Source organism: Myxine glutinosa, chromosome 4 (assembly GCF_964187855.1).
Source record: "Myxine glutinosa chromosome 4, kmMyxGlut1.1, whole genome shotgun sequence".
In the NCBI taxonomy this organism is placed as follows: domain Eukaryota; kingdom Metazoa; phylum Chordata; class Myxini; order Myxiniformes; family Myxinidae; genus Myxine; species Myxine glutinosa.
In genome coordinates, this window is record NC_136264.1 from 124,151,230 (window position 1) to 124,170,379 (window position 19,150).

The following is a 19,150-nucleotide window of genomic DNA, read 5'->3' on the forward strand; positions in this document are numbered from 1 at the left end:
CTTGTTTTTGATTCGTATATAAACATCATTAAAAGTAAATAATGACCTCGGCCAAAGTTCAAACGACGTATGTTTAGTCTAGACTTGAGAGAATTCCACATAGCTATTTGGGCGGTGTATAAGCCAACAGATCGCTGTCTCCATCGACCTTGCCGATGCCGTAACACCTATCGGCTCAAAATCCTTTTAACTGTTGACTTGGTATAGTAGTTTTTACAATGAAGGAAACATTAACAATGTTGTTAAAAGTTTATTTTGTGATTGGAGTTATGTTGTTTGGAATGAAAAAGAGATATCGAGTTCAAGTAAATGACGACATGCCGTGATGGTTTCTACTTTCTGAACGTGAACTTCGCGGATTGCCATATGCAGATTCGCCACGGACCCATGATCGATGTTTCTATACGTGAACGTACCCATTTGTTTGCGAACGAGTACGTTTTTCATGGAGGTCCTTCACGAACTTGCTGTCCATGTCTGATGTGCGACTGAAGGTGCCACAGGAATGTGGAATTTATTGGTTTCATGCTTTAGCATTCGCCGTATCTGCATTGCCTGTTTGCTTCTGGCCTCCCACCCATGCGTAGCACGGGTATCTCACTCGTATATATAATTTAAGAAACAAGAAGTAAATTCCTGCGTGGGGTGAGTGTAAAAAAATTCTGACTCAACCCAGGAACTCATCACTTACGCGGTAACAGCACACTGAGCTATTGAGTCTCTGGAATATCCTCAGAGATTTCTCACACTAACACTGCGAGCTTTATAATGGCCGATGTCTTACGTGCCTGCTAGGCAGACCCCGGATGTGAGTGTATGTATGTGTATGTAAGTGTGTGAATTCCTGACACAGACTGACACACACACACACACACACACACACACACACACACACACACACACACACACACACACACACACACACACACACACACACACACACACACACACACACACACACACACAGTTGGCCTAATGGTTGGGGTGATGGGCTTGGGATCCTGAGGTCCTGAGTTCGAATCCCGGTCAGCTGTTGAAATAATACCAGGTGGGGTTGACTCAGCCTGTCATCCCTCCGAGGTCGGCAAAATGAGTACAAGGGTACTGGGTCCCCTATTAAGGAGGTTGGTGGCAGGATTTGCACTCCGGCCGCCATGAAAGCACCTCATTCCGTAGCACACATAGTGGTGTGTGTCGGGATGGTGCTGAGGAGTCATCCAAGGACGCAGCGACGTGCTGATCCAGCATACCCTCCCATATCTTTATCGTCCACCAACAAACGTCGGCAAAACGTCGGCAGATGGGATACCGTGTTTAACGTCCAGCGGAGAGACGACACACACATTGATGAAACACCAGGATGGCAGTTAATAACTGGGTCTCAATTCAAACCCAGGTGAGATGGCTGCAAAGCGAGTGTGTGTACCTCTCGGACATCCTGCCTGCATCTCCGATAATAAATGATTCGTTTGCTTCCATGGTGCAATTTGACTCTAAATTAAACCATTTTGGGGGTTAAAGATGATGCTTGTGTGCCATATACGTCTCTTGCTCCGACAAAGGGCTAATGTCTGAAATATCAGCTTTACTTCAGTCCCACAGCAGTTAGCGGTGATGAAGCTGCAGTTGATCAAACCAAGCGTTGATTTGAAATGTCCACCGATATAGATCGACACTAGCTTTGACAAACCTCGTAGTCCAAGTGTAATATATCCCCCACTCTGCTAACTTTGCCAGACTGGCATCCTGGAGGTGACATGAACACTTGCAAATTTGCCCCCAATGGCTCGTTCAGACTCGGCATTGCTGGAAGCGACTCACCGATTGGTGAGTTTGCATGGGGAGGGAGTCTAGGGGACGGCAAGAGAGGATTTAAATGGTGGGCTGGGAATACTTGCTGGAGAGTTGAATAGTGAGGGTGTCGTGGCTGTACAATTAAAGCAGAGAGACAGTCAGGATAATTCTGGTACAAGGTGTCAGCAAGTCGAATGGTCTGGATTTGAGACATTGAGGGGAGAGGAGATCGCATCCGGCCGCTTTCAGGGTTTGGTTCATCTAACAGTCGTAAAACATAGAAACACATACTCCCTCTTGCATGGGGCTCAGAAGTACTGCTTTCATCACCCAGAAGGAGTGCTGCTTTCATCGCAATCCACATGTGCATTTCTACTTCGCCATTTTACTCTTCACAACTCTCACTGCTCATGTCCTCTTGCCCTCAGAACCCTCTTGTAATCCCTCAATAGGTTTTTTTACCCTTTTAATCCCTCAATAGGATTTTTTCCCCCTTTAATCCCTCAATAGGTTTTTTTCCCCTTTTAATCCCTCAATATGTTTTCCCCCCCTTTTAATCCCTCAATAGGTTCCCCCCCCCCTTTTCATCCCCCAATAGGTTTTTTCCCCCTTTTCATCCCCCAATAGGTTTTTTCCCCCTTTTCATCCCCCAATAGGTTTCCCCCCCTTTTCATCCCCCAATAGGTTTCCCCCCTTTTTTCATCCCCCAATAGGTTTTTTCCCCCTTTTAACCCCTCAATAGGTTTTTTCCCCTTTTAATCCCTCAATAGGTTTTTTTTTACCCTTTTAATCCCTCAATAGGTTTTTTCCTTTTAATCCCTCAATAGGTTTTTTCCCCTTTTAATCCCTCAATAGGTTTTTTCCCCTTTTAATCCTTCAATAGGTTTTTATTACCCTTTTAATCCCTCAATAGGTTTTTTCCCTTTTAATCCCTCAATAGGTTTTTTTTTTTTCCTTTTAATCCCCTACCCCAATTTGATTTTAATGCTTTATTCTTGATTTTCCCCTGCTGGCCCATATCATTAGTATCGATTTATCAGTAGTTACCTGTTTTAGGTGTCATTTCGCTTATGTTCTCCATGCCTATAATAAATGATTTGTTCATAATTAAGGTGTTGTTACCCGTTAGCTTCTATGGTTCGATTAGACTCCAAATTAAACCACTTTTTTGCGGAAGGAATTTTGAGTTCTGAAAAAGAGAGCAAGGTATATTTGAACCCCCGACCTACCATGCAGGTTTGAAAATGCAAACTTGCATCTCCATTTGCCAAGAGGATTCCAATGGGATGCAATATGATGGGGTTATTACCGGTGGGGCATACCACCACGAAATCAACAACACCTCACCACCACATAATTGAAAACACTTCACCACCACGTAATTCAAAACACCTCACCACCATGTAATGCATATCACCTCACCACCATGTAATTAAAAACACCTCACCACCACATAATTAAAAATACCTCACCATCACGTTATTAAAACATTTTACCACCACGGAAACAAAAGCTTGAAGGAGTAGTTCAGTGACAACACAGATATATATATATATATACAGTCACGTGAAAAAGTAAGTATGTAAAGTTTTGACTTTTTCAACATATTTCAACATTCAGCTATTTGATCTTCATTTCAACAATATTGATAGATAAAGGTGATATAATACAACAAATATCATGAAACATTTACATTTTGTAGTCCATTGTATAATTTAAACAAACATGAATGCAAATTTCGCATGTGGAAAAAGTAAGTACACCCCTGGCTCTAATAGGTGGTATTGCCCCCTTTGGCAGAAACAACCTCAAGTAGGCGTTTCTTATAACTGTCTACCAGTCTCTGACATCGACTGGGAGAAATTTTTGCCCACTCCTCCATGCAGAATTATTTCAGCTGTGCGATGTTTGAGGGGTTTCTTGCATGCGCAGCTCGTATCAAATCCCCCCACAACATCTCGATGGGATTTAGATCCGGGCTTTGACTTGGCCATTCCAGAACCCTCCATTTCTTTCTTTTCAGCCATTCCTTGGTGGATTTACTGTTATGTTTAGGGTCATTGTCATGTTGCAAGGTCCATCCTCGGTTGAGCTTCAACTTTCCGACAGATGGCCTCACATTATCCTCAAGCACCCTCTGGTACAATGAAGAATTCATAGTGGATTCTATGATGGTGAGCTGCCCAGGCCCTGATGCAGCAAAACTGCCCCAAAGCATAATATTTCCACTACCATGCCATACAGTTGGTATCAGGTTCTTGTGGTCAAATGCTGTCTTTGGTTTTCACCAAGCATGTCTTCTGGTACTGTGGCCAAATTGCTCTGCCTTTGACTCATCTGACCAGAGCATATTGTTCCAGAAGTGCTGGTCTTTGCCTAGGTGTTAATTGGCAAACTTTAGTCTTGCCCTGATGTTCTTTCTGGACAGCAAAGGTTTCCTCCTGGCACACCTCCCATGTAGATCAAATTTGTGCAGCCTCTTTCTAATGGTAGACTCGTGCACTTTGACTTCAACAGTGGCAAGAGCTACCTGTAGGTCCCGTGATGACATTCTGGGGTTCTTAGAGACTTCTTTCAGCATCTTGCGGTCTGCTCTCGGGCTGAACTTGCTGGGGCGGCCTGGCCTGAAGAAGTTGGCAGTTGTTTGGAATCTTCTCCACTTGTAGATTATCTTCCGGACAGTCGAATGATTGATTTCAAATTGTTTGGAGATCTTTTTAAATCCCTTCCCAGACTCGTAGGCATCTATAATCTTCTTTCTGAAGGCCTCAGAGAGCTCTTTTGATCTAGGCATAGTGACACCGCACACTTCAACAACAAAGAGCAAACCAAACTAAATGTGAGGTTTAAATAAGACAGGTTCCTCCAAGATCCCCTCTAACGATGTTCGAATCATTTGCACCTGAGCTGGTGCACCTGATTCTAATTTTAGGTATTTGAGTTGGTGATAAATGTCGGGGTGTACTTACTTTTTCCACATGCGAAATTTGCATTTATGTTTATTTAAATTATACAATGGACTACAAAATGTAAATGTTTCATGATATTTGTTATATTATATCACCTTTATCTATCACTATTGTTGAAATGAAGATCAAATAGCTGTATTTTGAAATATGTTGAAAAAGTCAAAACTTTACATGGGGTATACTTACTTTTTCACGTGACTGTATATATAAGGACTTGCTCCCTATTGTGCCGAAATTTCAGCTTCATAGCTCAAAGGATGGCTGAGATATCGCCCGGACAAACAAACAAACAAACAAGAAAGAAAGAAAACAAACAAACAAACAAACAACCAGAGTGAAAACTGAGTACTCCCTTTCAGTGTGCGTCACTGCCGAGCCCCCTTCGGTGCCCGGCAATGACGATTTGCAATGCCTGGAGATGGCATAGGAAAGGAACGGTGTACAATTAACCAAAGCTTTTTGTGCTGTACTTCTCAAAGCAAATCACAGCATGAGAAAGAAAGTGAAAGAGTGTGCAACATGTCTATGTATAAGCATGTCGATGTAACATCAACACCGGTGGGTTCATCAGTCATGATGTAATTGGTAATCTGAACTGCCATTGGTTGGCTTATAGTCACCACTATCGCTGGCTCTGATTGGCTGGAACAGAGTTGAGAGCGAAGACTCACCATTTGCACCAACACCTTGGAGGGAGGGGGGATGGGTTTCCCTCAAAGCCGATGACTCACCATTTGCATGCATACCATGGACAATACCTTTGATAAGGGTAGGGGCAACACCTTTGATGTTGAAAGAGAATGAGAGAATGTACAAATTATTTGATGTAACATACTCTGACCTCGACTCAATATCTTGAACATATCTACGTTGTATTGGTCTGCACTGACAGGGTTGGCAACTTAGTGCAATAGCAGAAGAACAAGAAGAAATGGCCGATGGTCACACTGGTTGTGTCCTCATTCCCAAGTTCTTTCGTCGAATCGCCAGAGGGCCATGCTGTTTGATACGATCAGCCAACCTTTGGGTTGTGCGGCCCACAAACCGAGCTTCACATCGGCACTTAAACTCATAGATAACATTGCAGATTTGTGAGGTGGGCAGCACATCCTTGTTGACTAACGTGAGCAAACTGCAAGAGGTAAAGATTACTCGAGGTGGCACAGCCAGATACGTGTTTGATACCGTACGTTTGATTTGTTCTTCAAACTTTCATGATGATTGTCCTTTCAAAAGGTGTTGCCTTCCCACTTTCCTCATTTCACAGTTACTCCTCCATCGTCCTCATCTTAACTTGATGAACTGCAGCAGTTCTCCATTTAAAACTTTCAAACCCAGTTATGTTGTTTTTATACCAAATTCCTATAATCTTGTTCTTATCAACATTATTTCTCAAACCCATAATTCTGAATCCATTTTCTAAGATGTCGACATGCCTTTGCAACTGTTCGCTCTCCTCAATATTGGTCACATAGTACCGAGTTCTGCAATATCCCAATAGTGACAAACTAACTGGGATGACAAAATGCATTCCTACTACCAGAGATCACCGGGGTGAGAGGAGAGGCTGTGGGGGTAATTGCCCTTCTTACCTTTTGCCAGGAGGGGAAGAAAGTGCCTTATCACGTGAGCGCCCCCAAAAGTTCTGATGACGTTGCTGGACTAAGAGAGTGTGAGGTTCATAAAAATGAATCATATCCTTCCACTGCCAATAATTTTGTCCTCTCAAGTCTTTCAGAGCCGTTATCACCCCAAAACCTCGAAATTCCAAGTTTAGACCTCAAATGGTCCTCAAAAGGATTTACCGATTCCAATTTTTCACTGCGATACTACTCCTCACGTATCCTGGCAGAGAATGACTGACGCTACCTGACAAACCTACAAATGCCATATAGAGTTACATGGGATAGCGATGGATGGTGTTTTGCAATACACTACCGCTGATCGATCTTATCGATAATTCTCAGTATCGCGATAAATTAAAATAATCTCACCTCACGTGAGCGTGTCACTTTTCAGGACCTTTTGGTGTACACCTGTGACTGGAGCACTTCCGGTTTGAGCGCGAGCGTCATGATCAATGTTTAATTCATATGGCTCGTTTTAGTTCGATTTGAGGCCTCAATATCTCCTTCAATTTGCAACTTGCTCCAGATATTTTTTCTCCACTAAATTTGTCTCATCATCATCATCATCATACATCATCATCATCAAACAGAAGTAGGAGTAGTCCTGGACTCTTGTTAACTCCTCCAATCATTCGATCATCTCCAGATACTGATAGATAAAGGTGAGGTGTGGTGATGCTATGTGCAGGGCCTTGCCCTTTTCTTAGTGACAGTAAAAATCGACAGCTATGCACAGCCTTAGCTAAACTCTGACTCATCCTCTATTTTCTGATGGAAAAAAAAAATCGAATAACCTCACAAAACGAGAGTGAGATTTACCTCTGTTCGTGTTATTGGAGGCCATATTCAACATATTTGGGAAAATATTTACCAAGACATTCAGATAATCGACAAAAATAAACTAGAAAGGAGATATTTGCAGGTATTTGGTGCAATGCAGAAAATCTTATTTTCAGGAGTAATTGAGCACCTTGACCTGCCTGCCCAGGTGATGTAGGGTTATACGTGTAATTCGTCTGGCGTGTTTTAGTTCGATTTGAGGCCTACATTTCTTCTTTAATTTGTAACTTGCTGTTTGTCTCCAGATATTTATCTTCTACTATATATATATCAATAAAGGGAAGGATAAGTTTGGGGGGGAAGGGGTTGCCCTCAAATAAATATTGCCCCCCCCCCCCCTCAAATAGACGCCGAGCAAGTAGATGATAGAACGAAGTTTCTTCGTCCCAGTGTTGGGCTTTCATGCTTGTCGGGTCTGTCTATTCCTTCTGCAAAACGGATTTCGCTGTGGCCTGTAAGGGTCACGGTGGTTTTGCAGTCGATAGGGACTCCGGGCGATCCACCTGGACGTTGGTTCTGACACAGGCCATTGGTCCCATACCTTACCTTACCACGCCCCTCTACTGCCCCAGCATCATGGCCCACTGCCATGCATCTCCGAGCTTCACATGCGGCGTTTTGTGTTTCTGGGTCTACAACTGGCTACGTAACACACAAGTGCCATCATATATATAAGACTAGCAAGAGTGTCCGGCATTGCCCAGTGCTGTTCTAATACTGTTGGCATTTTGAAGACACAAAAAATAAAAATAGTTTTTTTTTTATGAGGGCCTAAAAAAACTTCCTTTCACCGACAAAGGAATAGGGTCATGGATCATTTAACAGCAATATTTAACAGCTATCTAAATAGCAACAGACCTTTCACATAGCTACAAAGGCTTACGCACTATAGCATAGAGCAAAAAAACAAACAAAAAAAAAACCAACACTTTTTTCAAAATTTTCAATGTTTTTTTTCTGCCCAAAACTCTCTGCGACACTCACTAATGAGCCTCTGAAAGTTTGACGAAGATCCATTCGGCCATCTCTGAAAAAAATTGATGGCGCACACACAGACAGACACGCACAATGGCACACACACATGCATACAGACACACACACAGCCAGACAGACAGACACAAACAGCCAGCCACACAGACAGCCAGCCACACAGACAGCCAGCCACACACAGCCAGCCACACAGACAGCCAGCCACACAGACAGCCAGCCACACACAGCCAGCCACACACAGACAGCCAGCCACACACACACAGCCAGCCAGACAGACAGCCACACACACACACAGCCAGCCACACACACACACACAGCCAGCCACACACACACACACAGCCAGCCACACACACACACACACACACACACACACACACACACACACACAGCCAGCCACACACACACACACACACACACACACACACACACAGCCAGCCACACACACACAGCCAGCCACACACACACAGCCAGCCACACACACACAGCCAGCCACACACACACAGCCAGCCACACACACACACAGCCACACACACAGCCAGCCACACACACAGCCAGCCACACACACAGCCAGCCACACACACAGCCAGCCACACACACACACAGCCAGCCAGCCAGCCAGCCAGCCAGCCAGCCACACACACACACACACACACACACACACACACACACACACACACACACACACACACACACACACACACACACACACACACCAGCCAGCCACACACACAGCCAGACACACACACAGCCAGACACACACACAGCCAGACACACACACAGCCAGACACACACACAGCCAGACACACACACACACACACACACACACACACACACACACACACACACACACACACACACACACACATAGATGTAATTATGGTCTTCTAATATTGGTTGTAAAATGCACATGACTTCATACATGTGCATGTGACATCTATATTTTGGGTGGATAATCCTGGGATCTCCAGGAGTAAAATAGGCTATTTAGTTTTCCCAATTTCAGCTTTGGTCTCCAGCCTTCTCAGGTTTGGACTCCCGCATAACATTCGCGTTCGTATAACGTTCATTGTGACGATGTTTTCATTTTGACGATGTTGTTTTCCCGGGTGCTGCACAAATGGCTGCCCCGATCGCTGCACAGCTGCACCGATCGGACTCTGTGACCTCGGACAAACACCTTTTATAAGGACACGGGTTGAATCCCTGCTTGAGACAATTCTAACCCATTTCAACTGAAGGAAACACGTATCGAGAGTACATACGACATAGCGATTGTGAACACGATTATCGATCACGATTCATGATCACGATCATCACGATCATAGTGTATCGATCACTGTGGGACATTTGGTGAATTATAGTACGATACTGTTTAGATTTTGATGATTTGCGTGTGATATGATTTAACGGATGTTTATATGAATCGTTTAAAATGAAAAAAAGCCTTCAATTTCTGATATTTTACCTTTTCATTTGGGCCTCCCAATAATTGAAGCCCCGCCTGTAGGGCGGGTACCGTTGCTAGTCACTTAAATTTCTGTCGTGAACAAGACCTGGGTGCCTCCACCAAAATTACTGGGAAATTCACTTGTTCTGTTTTTCTGATTAATTGTGCATTTGTTTTGTATAGGAAGATGTAAAATGAACATTTTTGATACTGATAAGATCGATTCTCAGTTCTTGAAATTCCCCTTTTGTTTGACATTAAAATTTGAGAACAACCTTGGTAGGTAATTCATTAATTCATTCATGTAGAGTCGCTGCTGCTGAAGCAGTTTCCTAACTAGGGTTACAATCCTGGGTGGGTCACCACTTAAACACAGGTAGTCAGGTTGGGATTTTGTAATTAATTCAGGGCGCCGGCTATAGCATATATATATATAGAGACAGACAGACAGACAGAGAGAGAAGGAAGATGCACAGGGGCAAGCAAAAGTGGTCCCGGTCAGGGCTGCGGAAGCAAAGAAGATGCACAGGGGCAGCAAAAGTGGTCCCGGTCAGGGCTGTGGAAGCAAAGAAGATGCACAGGGGCAGTAAAAGTGGTCCCGGTCAGGGCTGCGGAAGCGACGAAGATGCATAGGGGCAGCAAAAGTGGTCCCGGTCAGGGCTGCGGAAGCAAACAAGATGCACAGGGGCAGTAAAAGTGGTCCCGGTCAGGGCTGCGGAAGTAAAGAAGATGCACAGTGGCAGCAAAAGTGGCCCGGGTCAGGGCTGCGGAAGCGAAGATGCACAGGGGCAGCAAAAGTGGTCTGGGTCAGGGCTGCGGAAGCAAAGAAGATGCACAGGGGCAGCAAAAGTGGTCTGGGTCAGGGCTGCGGAAGCAAAGAAGATGCACAGGGGCAGAAAAAGTGGTCCGGATCAGGGCTGCGGAAGCGAAGAAGATGCACAGGGACAGCAAAAGTGGTCCTCGTCAGGGCTGCGGAAGCAAAGAAGATGCACAGGGGCAGCAAAAGTGGCCCGGGTCAGGGCTGCGGAAGCAAAGATGCACAGGGGCAGCAAAAGTGGTCCGGGTCAGGGCTGCGGAAGTGAAGAAGATGCACAGGGGCAGCAAAAGTGGTCTGGGTCAGGGCTGCGGAAGCGAAGAAGATGCACAGGGGCAGCAAAAGTGGCCCCGGTTAGGGCTGCGGAAGCGAAGAAGATGCACAGAGGCAGCAAAAGTGGTCCCGGTCAGGGCTGCGGAAGCGAAGAGGATGCACAGGGGCAGCAAAAGTGGTCTGGGTCAGGGCTGCGGAAGCGAAGAAGATGCACAGGGGCAGCAAAAGTGGCCCCGGTCAGGGCTGCGGAAGCGAAGAAGATGCACAAGGGCAGCAAAAGTGGTCCCGGTCAGGGCTGAGGAAGCGAGTCCGTACCTCTAATTGAATCAGAATCCGTATTATCGTCGCGCCGGGCCACCGGGGAGCCCGTTTCGCCTGTGTGAGTTGGACCCACGACATGCATATTTATACAAAATGCGACCTTTCCAACGTGTCCTCGTCCCACGTATGACACACTGGAAGTGTGCTTGGGGACGAAGAGGCTGACTTTCCTTGCACCACTTTGCATCAATGACTGTTGGACATTTATTATTTCTGCCATGTATAGCAATGCCATATCAATGGGATATAAACCCTTTCTCTTGGTGGTACTCTGCCAACGAAGTTGGAAATATGTTATCCGAATGGGAAAAAGATGACTCTGCGTATTCCGTGGCTCATTCATGTCTGAAATCTCGTATTTTTGCATCCAAAACAATCTCCACCATCAAATGACCTCATTACATCCCACGGTAACCATCGCCACTTCAACACCAACTGCTGCAGCTGTCAAGCAAGTGCTTATGTCATCGCAACATTTTGTCTTTTGAAAGGTACTTGATGTTTCACAAAGCAGCCTGACATTTTGAAGAGCAACTGCAAGTGGAGGAGAGAAGTGCTCTGGATTTGGTACACTTTGATTTCTGAAAAGCGTTACCTTTAGAGAGTTGCATGGCAGGATGGCCTAGAGGCTGTACAGGTACGCAGTCATTTGCCTCTCAGCTGTCTAGCCTGGGTTCGAACCTCGACCCAGCTATAAACTGGCGTCCCATCTGCCATCATTAGTTGGTGGACGTTGAAGACCCCAGGGTATCCTTCACAATGAGTAGGCATGCAGTGGATCACCCACACCCTGGCCACCAAATTACAGAGGTCATTGCATCAGCGGCACAGCCACACCCTTAGCCAATGATGCTACCCCACAGCCATATACTGCATACGAAGGAGGTAAGGGAGGAGTATATAAGATTAATCTGTTGGCCATGCTGGATTATGATGTCATCGCTGAAGTGAAATCACGTTCCCGCTAAAAATACATTGTTGCTGAACAGGATAGGAAATCTTGACCGAAGACTCTCTCTCTCTCTTCTGCTCATGTTGGTGATTTAATGTCTCGTGTAGATTGAAAAATTGCCAAGGATATATCTTTCCTCCATTGTGTGAGTGTCAAGAACATTCTCGGCCCTTGCCGAATGGATTTAGTTTTTGCTTTGTCCACGAAGGACGTTGCCATTACTACAGTACTGCGGTATTTTCAAGGCCTCCCATTTGACTGAATGGTGGGGATTTTCTTCTCCCGTGGGTCTTATAAGGTGGAGTTAGATTTGAACCTGAAATCCGTCAATTGCTACCTTGCCTTGCCATTGCTACCTTGTCCTGCCTTGGCAGGAGCTGCTCTTGCTGCGATAAGCTGGCAAAACCCCACGGGCCCTGTGAAGATGCGGAAATTTGAGCTACTATTTATAGCTCGCAGAGCCGGATCAAAACGGTTGCTCGGTTAGGCCAATCAGATTCCAGTAGGCTCATGGGGCTATCCAATTATCAAGAATGAAGGATGTAAATTTTCGGATGCATACCTCAAAGCAGACCCAATGAGATCAGCGGTTTGGCCGGGTTGGGGGCATTTCTAGTCTGACTGGGTATTTAAATAAATACAAGCGGACCTTAATGAAGACAGTGGTATTAACCAAACGAATTTCTTTCACATTGAAAGCATTCTGTTTGAGAAGTTTACCGATGGAAATGCCTTTCTTTCACTTTCGTTTAGTGGGTGGGTTCTGGCAAAAGGCAGCTGTTGACCCCAAAGCTTTCTATCCTGCCAACCATCATTGTGCGGAATCGTGGTTCCCGCCCAGGTTAGGGTTTGGACTCGCAGACAAATATCTCCATTTGTCACAAGCTGGAGCAAATCCTTCCCCAAGGAGCAGCCACGTCTCGGGTAACAGCCTACTGCAGAAGCATGCATGGTGATGAGATGGTAGTGCATGCGCTCTCATTAAAAACAGCAGCTGCATCATCTTCGCAGGTTTGTTTCCTGTAGCTTAGTCACCTTTGCCAATTCCACATCAAGATGTACCAATTTGGTATTCAGCCCAAAAACATCGAGACCATTCGAAATTTTGACTGGGTGAGCTTGGAAGTAGAAATCAAGATCCAGATTCATATTGTACACACTAGAGCACGAGATTAGACCGAAGAAAACACAGCTTGTCAATGGTTTGATCATCCAAAGATGTGCACAGTTTTGCAAACTACACTGGAACTTCTCTCTGCCTCGACAGAAGTTGGAGGTATCATCTTCACAGGATTGAATACATTCTCAACTAAATTTTGTGCTTTCCAAGATGGCTATTTCTGTCTTTAAATGCTCCAATATTTCTTGGGGTGAAGTTTCCAGACCAAGTGCTTTTCTCTTTCCTCCTTTCTTCTTTTCTTAGATCAAAGCATCCGGTTCCGCTGAATTGTTTAATTGATTTGGTGATTCATTTCATCAACTGTTTGATCCTAACTATCTTCCTTGACCAAATTCTCATTACCATGGTTTTGGAAGAAGCAAATGTAAATGTCTTTCACTGTCTTTGCAATTTCATTCCTAGATGGATGTGGGAACAGAGTTACCTTCAGAGCAAGAGCTGTACGTACTTGGGTCCTCCGTGTAGCATAACAAGCCAGCAAGATTTTCAATTTTTTAATTTCCTTAATCCTCTGATCTATAGTCAGATACAACCTCCGGCCTATCATGTTCTCTTGTTCATTTACCTTCCTCAGCAAAAAACTCAAACAAGTACAGATACATTCAAAGTACACCGCCCCGATGCCAAATAAATAAATATCCTCCAGCGCGGCATCGCCTGGGCACCCACGGCACCGCCTGGGATTCCGCCGTGCAGCTCATAGAGACTATTGGGAGGGAGAGGTGTACAATAATTAATTGATTAATTGCAGAAATAAAATCAATAAATAATTATCATAAAATATTTTCTGACTCACTTGCCTCATACTAATAGCATACTTAAACCACCAGTGCTTCATCCGAATCTAACTTTTTGAAAATTAATTAAATAAGCCATTAATAAAAATAAATAAATAATTAATGCATTAATCAATAAATAATTAATTGATTAATCAATAAATCAAAAATATCCTTTATAGCCACATAACTTGGGCACAGTCATGTCAAAATGTTAGCTTCCTAACTCAAAAGGTGCCTGAGATATTGCCAAGATGACAGAAAATAAATAAATGATTAATAATGAAAATAAATAAATAATAATCATAAGATAATTAAATAATTAATCAATTGGCTAATAGAATACCAAAACAACAAAGTTTCATCCAAATCTGTAACTTTCAAAAAATTCATTGTCATTAATAGAATAATTAAATAATTAATCGATTAATTGATGAATCAATAAATCAAAATATCCTTTTATAGCCAAATCACTTGGTCATTGTCATGTCCAAATATCACCTTCCGAGCTCAAAAGGTGCCTGAGATAATGTGCAGAAGAGAAAGGAAATAAATAAGTTCTTAATTAATCGATAATAATTAAATAACTAATCAATTAATTGATTAATCAAAAAACAAAAAATACCGTTTTTGCCAAAGCACGCTCACTTTTGTGCCGAAATTTCAGCTTTCCTAGCTCAAAGGATGCCTGAGATGTCGCCCGGACAAACAAACAAACAAGAAACCGGCGTGAAAACCGAGTACTCCCTTTCAGCGTGCGTCATTTCCGGGCCTCCTTCGGTGCCGGCAATGACGTCATGCAATGCCTGGAGATAGAATAGGAAAGGAGCGGTGTACAACAAACAAGAAAAACAAACAAGAAAGAAACTTACACCCACACCTTACACCCACACCTTACACACACCCACACCTCACACCCACACCTCACACCCACACACACACCCACACTGTCTCGTAGGTTGATCCTCTTAATGCAGAGAGCAGGGCCCATGACTAAATTGTATTAAGATGGTAGTATGGACCGTGTGATTACATACCTTAAATTTACACCTGTATCACGTATGTTTTGCCCTCTATTCACAACCAGGAAGTATCACCATGGTTTTTCAGTAGTTGGGGGTTGTAGAGGTGTATCATCGGCCAGTATATAAGCTGAAAAGGCTTCAAAGTCACTTAGTGGACAAAACAGCAATCTGTCGCCCTGAAGAGCAAGTTAAATTTATTGTCTGATTGAAAAAAAAGTATAATTTCCCTGTAGATTTGGAGTAATTTGAAGATTGCCACTCTTTCGTCTAATTTTTTTCTCTCCGAGGGGATTTTTTTTTCAGGGTCAGACAGACAGACAGACAGACGATTGTGTATATGACAGCTCCAAAGACGTCTTTGGCTACGCATAGCACCAACATGGCGGCCGTAAGATTTTTCAGGGTGCAATTTTGGGTGGGGTCATGCCTGCTGGCCAAGCAATGGGTGGAAAGGAATGTTATGCATGGACTGATGGACAGAGAGACAAACAGGCGTATTATTATATAGATCGTTTGACGGGAGGGTCCAGACGTAGTGCACTTCCCATTGATCCGTTTCATCTCGATTCGATTCCTCACCCGACACTAAACTGTCCGATTGGTGCTTCGCAGGCAGAGCATTAAATCACAAAATATGCGGTCACCAGGTGTAAGCCAGGTAGGTGGGTGTCCCGTTGCCAGCATATCACTGGCACCCTGGCCAAATTCCAAATTCCTAAAACCCTCAGTCGAACATCAAGTCCAGCAGCCTTTCGGTGAAATACTTGGACCAATAACATTTTCTAGCCGATCCCTTAAGAAGGTGGGATTAACTGGAGCCCTTAAATACGTCGTTTAGTTGTTGTAGGTTCAGCAGGAAGAAGGGTGCAATGGAAGGAGTGTATATAGGTAATCCACGAAACCTCCTCCACCCCCTCGCTCAATGGTGTTAATCCGTACCCGTCGACGGCTCAGTGGGTCCCGCAGGGGTCGTACAGCGACAGCGGAGCGACCCTCCAGAAAAATGAAGGGGTCTTCCAGTTCCAACCCATCCTGACCCATCCAGCCTCTACGAGGTTTGGTTTGAGACTTCATTGCACGGTCGAGGATAATTCCTGTCTTCCATATTTTTGTGCCTTGTGTCCGATTAATGTGACTAAAAATGGTTCTTAATTTGAAAGATAATAAGGTGCCGTTTCGGTTCATCCAGAAGTAGGAACCTATCTTTATGTAGGTGAGGGGACGTTGGAGGTGGGGGACAATGGATTTGGTGATGGGTTGGGATTTAAAGTCAAGATTAGAGTCCGAGCTAATTTTTGGATTTACCTAAACCGGCTGCCCTAGGGAGGCTGTGCAGTGAAGGAGATCGAATTGCCTTTGGAAGGATTGCTATCGGAGGCGAGGATAACTAACGTGCTGCCGACGCAGACACAGGAGCGTGAAGACGGCGATCTGGGACGAGTGCTAAACTGCGGACACGTGAACAGGGCAGTGTCGCAGTGCTGTTCGTGGCACCTGTTCCGAGCGGAGTCCCCGTGTACCGAGCTTACCTCGCGGACCCCCTCCACCCGACCCCACACACACACACACCCTCTCCTGGGACTGTAGCTCGCGCGGCTATTTTTATCCGGACTTTGATGGGACTCCGCGCGGTGAATTCGCGATATGGAACCCACCATAAAGCGCCTTTTTCCTGCTAAGTCTGTAAAATTTCTCTTTTGAGTTAAAAAAAAAAAACCGCGTTCGCTGTATTCATCGCATCTGTCAAATTTTAATTGCTTTTAGCTGAGAGTAAATAAGAGAGCGATTTGGAATGCGTCGTGTCTCGCTGTCTGCACTACACCGCTCTTGCGGGGAAATTCGATTTGTGTCGCACGCGCCAATGCTGGCACACTTGTGGTCTTGGAATTGTCTGAGGACTATGAGACCCCATCTTTTGTCTCTGTATATGTATCTGTGTGCGTGTGTTTAGATGACACACACACACAAATATATATATAGATACAGTCACGTGAAAAAGTAAGTACACCCCATGTAAAGTTTTGACTTTTTCAACATATTTCAACATACAGCTATTTGATCTTCATTTCAACAATATTGATAGATAAAGGTGATATAATACAACAAATATCATGAAACATTTACATTTTGTAGCCCATTGTATAATTTAAATAAACATAAATGCAAATTTGGCATGTGGAAAAAGGAAGTACACCCCTACATTTATCACTACTTCAAATACCTAAACTTAGAATCAGGTGCACCAGCTCAGGTGCAAATGATTAGAACATTTTTAGAGAGGATCTTGGAGGAACCTGTCTTATTTAAACCTCAGACATTTAGTTTGGTTCACTCTTTGTTGTTGAAGTGTGTGGCGTCACCATGCCTCGATCAAAAGAGCTCTCTGAGGCTTTCAGAAAGAAGGTTATAAATGCCTACGTGTTTGGGCAGGGATTTAAAAAGATCTCCCAACAATTTGAAATCAATCATTCGACTGTCCGGAAGATCATCTACAAGTGGAGAAGATTCCAAACAACTGCCAACTTGTTCAGGCCAGGCCGCCCCAGCAAGTTCAGCCCGAGAGCAGACTGCAAGATGCTGAAAGAAGTCTCTAAGAACCCCAGAATGTCATCACGGGACCTACAGGTAGCTCTTGCCAATGTTGATGTCAATACCATTAGAAAGAGGCTGCACAAATTTGATCTACATGGGAGGTGTGCCAGGAGGAAACCTTTGCTGTCCAGAAAGAACATCAAGGCAAGACTAAAGTTTGCCAATGAACACCGAGGCAAAGACCAGCACTTCTGGAACAATGTGCTCTGGACAGATGAGTCAAAGGTAGAGCTATTTGGCCACAGTAATAGAAGACATGTTTCGCGAAAACCAAAGACAGCATTTGACCACAAGAACCTGATACCAACTGTAAAGCATGGTGGTGTAAATATTATGGTTTGGGGCAGCTTTGCTGCATCAGGGCCTGGGCAGCTCACCATCATAGAATCCACTATGAATTCTTCATTGTACCAGAGGGTGCTTGAGGATAATGTGAGGCCATCTGTCGGAACGTTGATGCTCAACCGAAGGTGGACCTTGCAACATACCAGTAAATCCACCAAGGAATGGCTGAAAAGAAAGAAATGGAGGGTTCTGGAATGGCTAAGTCAAAGCCCGGATCTAAATCCCATCGAGATGTTGTGGGGGGATTTGAAACGAGCTGTGCATGCAATTGTGCATGCTGTGCAACATTTTTTTGTTGAATAAATTATTGCAAAGTCAATTTTTCATTGTTTTTTGTTCAATTAGATCACCTTTATCTATAGATACTGTTTAAATGAAGATCAAATATTGATATGTCCACATATGTTAAAAAGATAAAAAACAACATTTCATGGGGTATACTTACTTTTTCCACATACGAAATTTGCATTTATGTTTATTTAAATTATACAATGGACTACAAAATGTAAATGTTTCATGATATTTGTTATATTATATCACCGTTATCTATCAATATTGTTGAAATGAAGATCAAATAGCTGTACGTTGAAATATGTTGAAAAAGTCAAAACTTTACATGGGGGTGTACTTACTTTTTCACGTGACTGTGTGTGTGTGTATGTGTATATATATATATATATATATATATATATATATATATATATATATATATATATATATATATATATATATATATATATACATATTTGCGGATCCCGGGTTCGTCGACGTACTAAGGGGTGTTTATTATCCCGCTCCCCCTCAAACTCTGGGTCCACTGAGGCCACCGACCGTGACTAAGCTCGTGATCGACGTTTTGTTAAGCAATTCCGATCGCCAACCTCCCAGCCATGCGCCGAAGAGTTTGCTGGTCAAATAATCCCAACTACTTTCAAGACACGCGACCGAAGAAACCAGGGATTGAACCCTCGCTTCCTACACTTTATTGCGTGCCGAGCGGATTTGCACAGTGTGGAAAGCAGCGTTACCTGACGTGATTTACGGACCTGGTTCAAGCCAAATTCGGTCTTGGATGATGCTAGGCCAATGGCGAAAAGACGTACCCGAACAAGTTTGAAAGTAACAACAAAATGTACAGCCTTTTATTTACAAGGCAATAGAAAGAGACAAAGATGCAACCTTATTAATTCCTTACCCATAATAA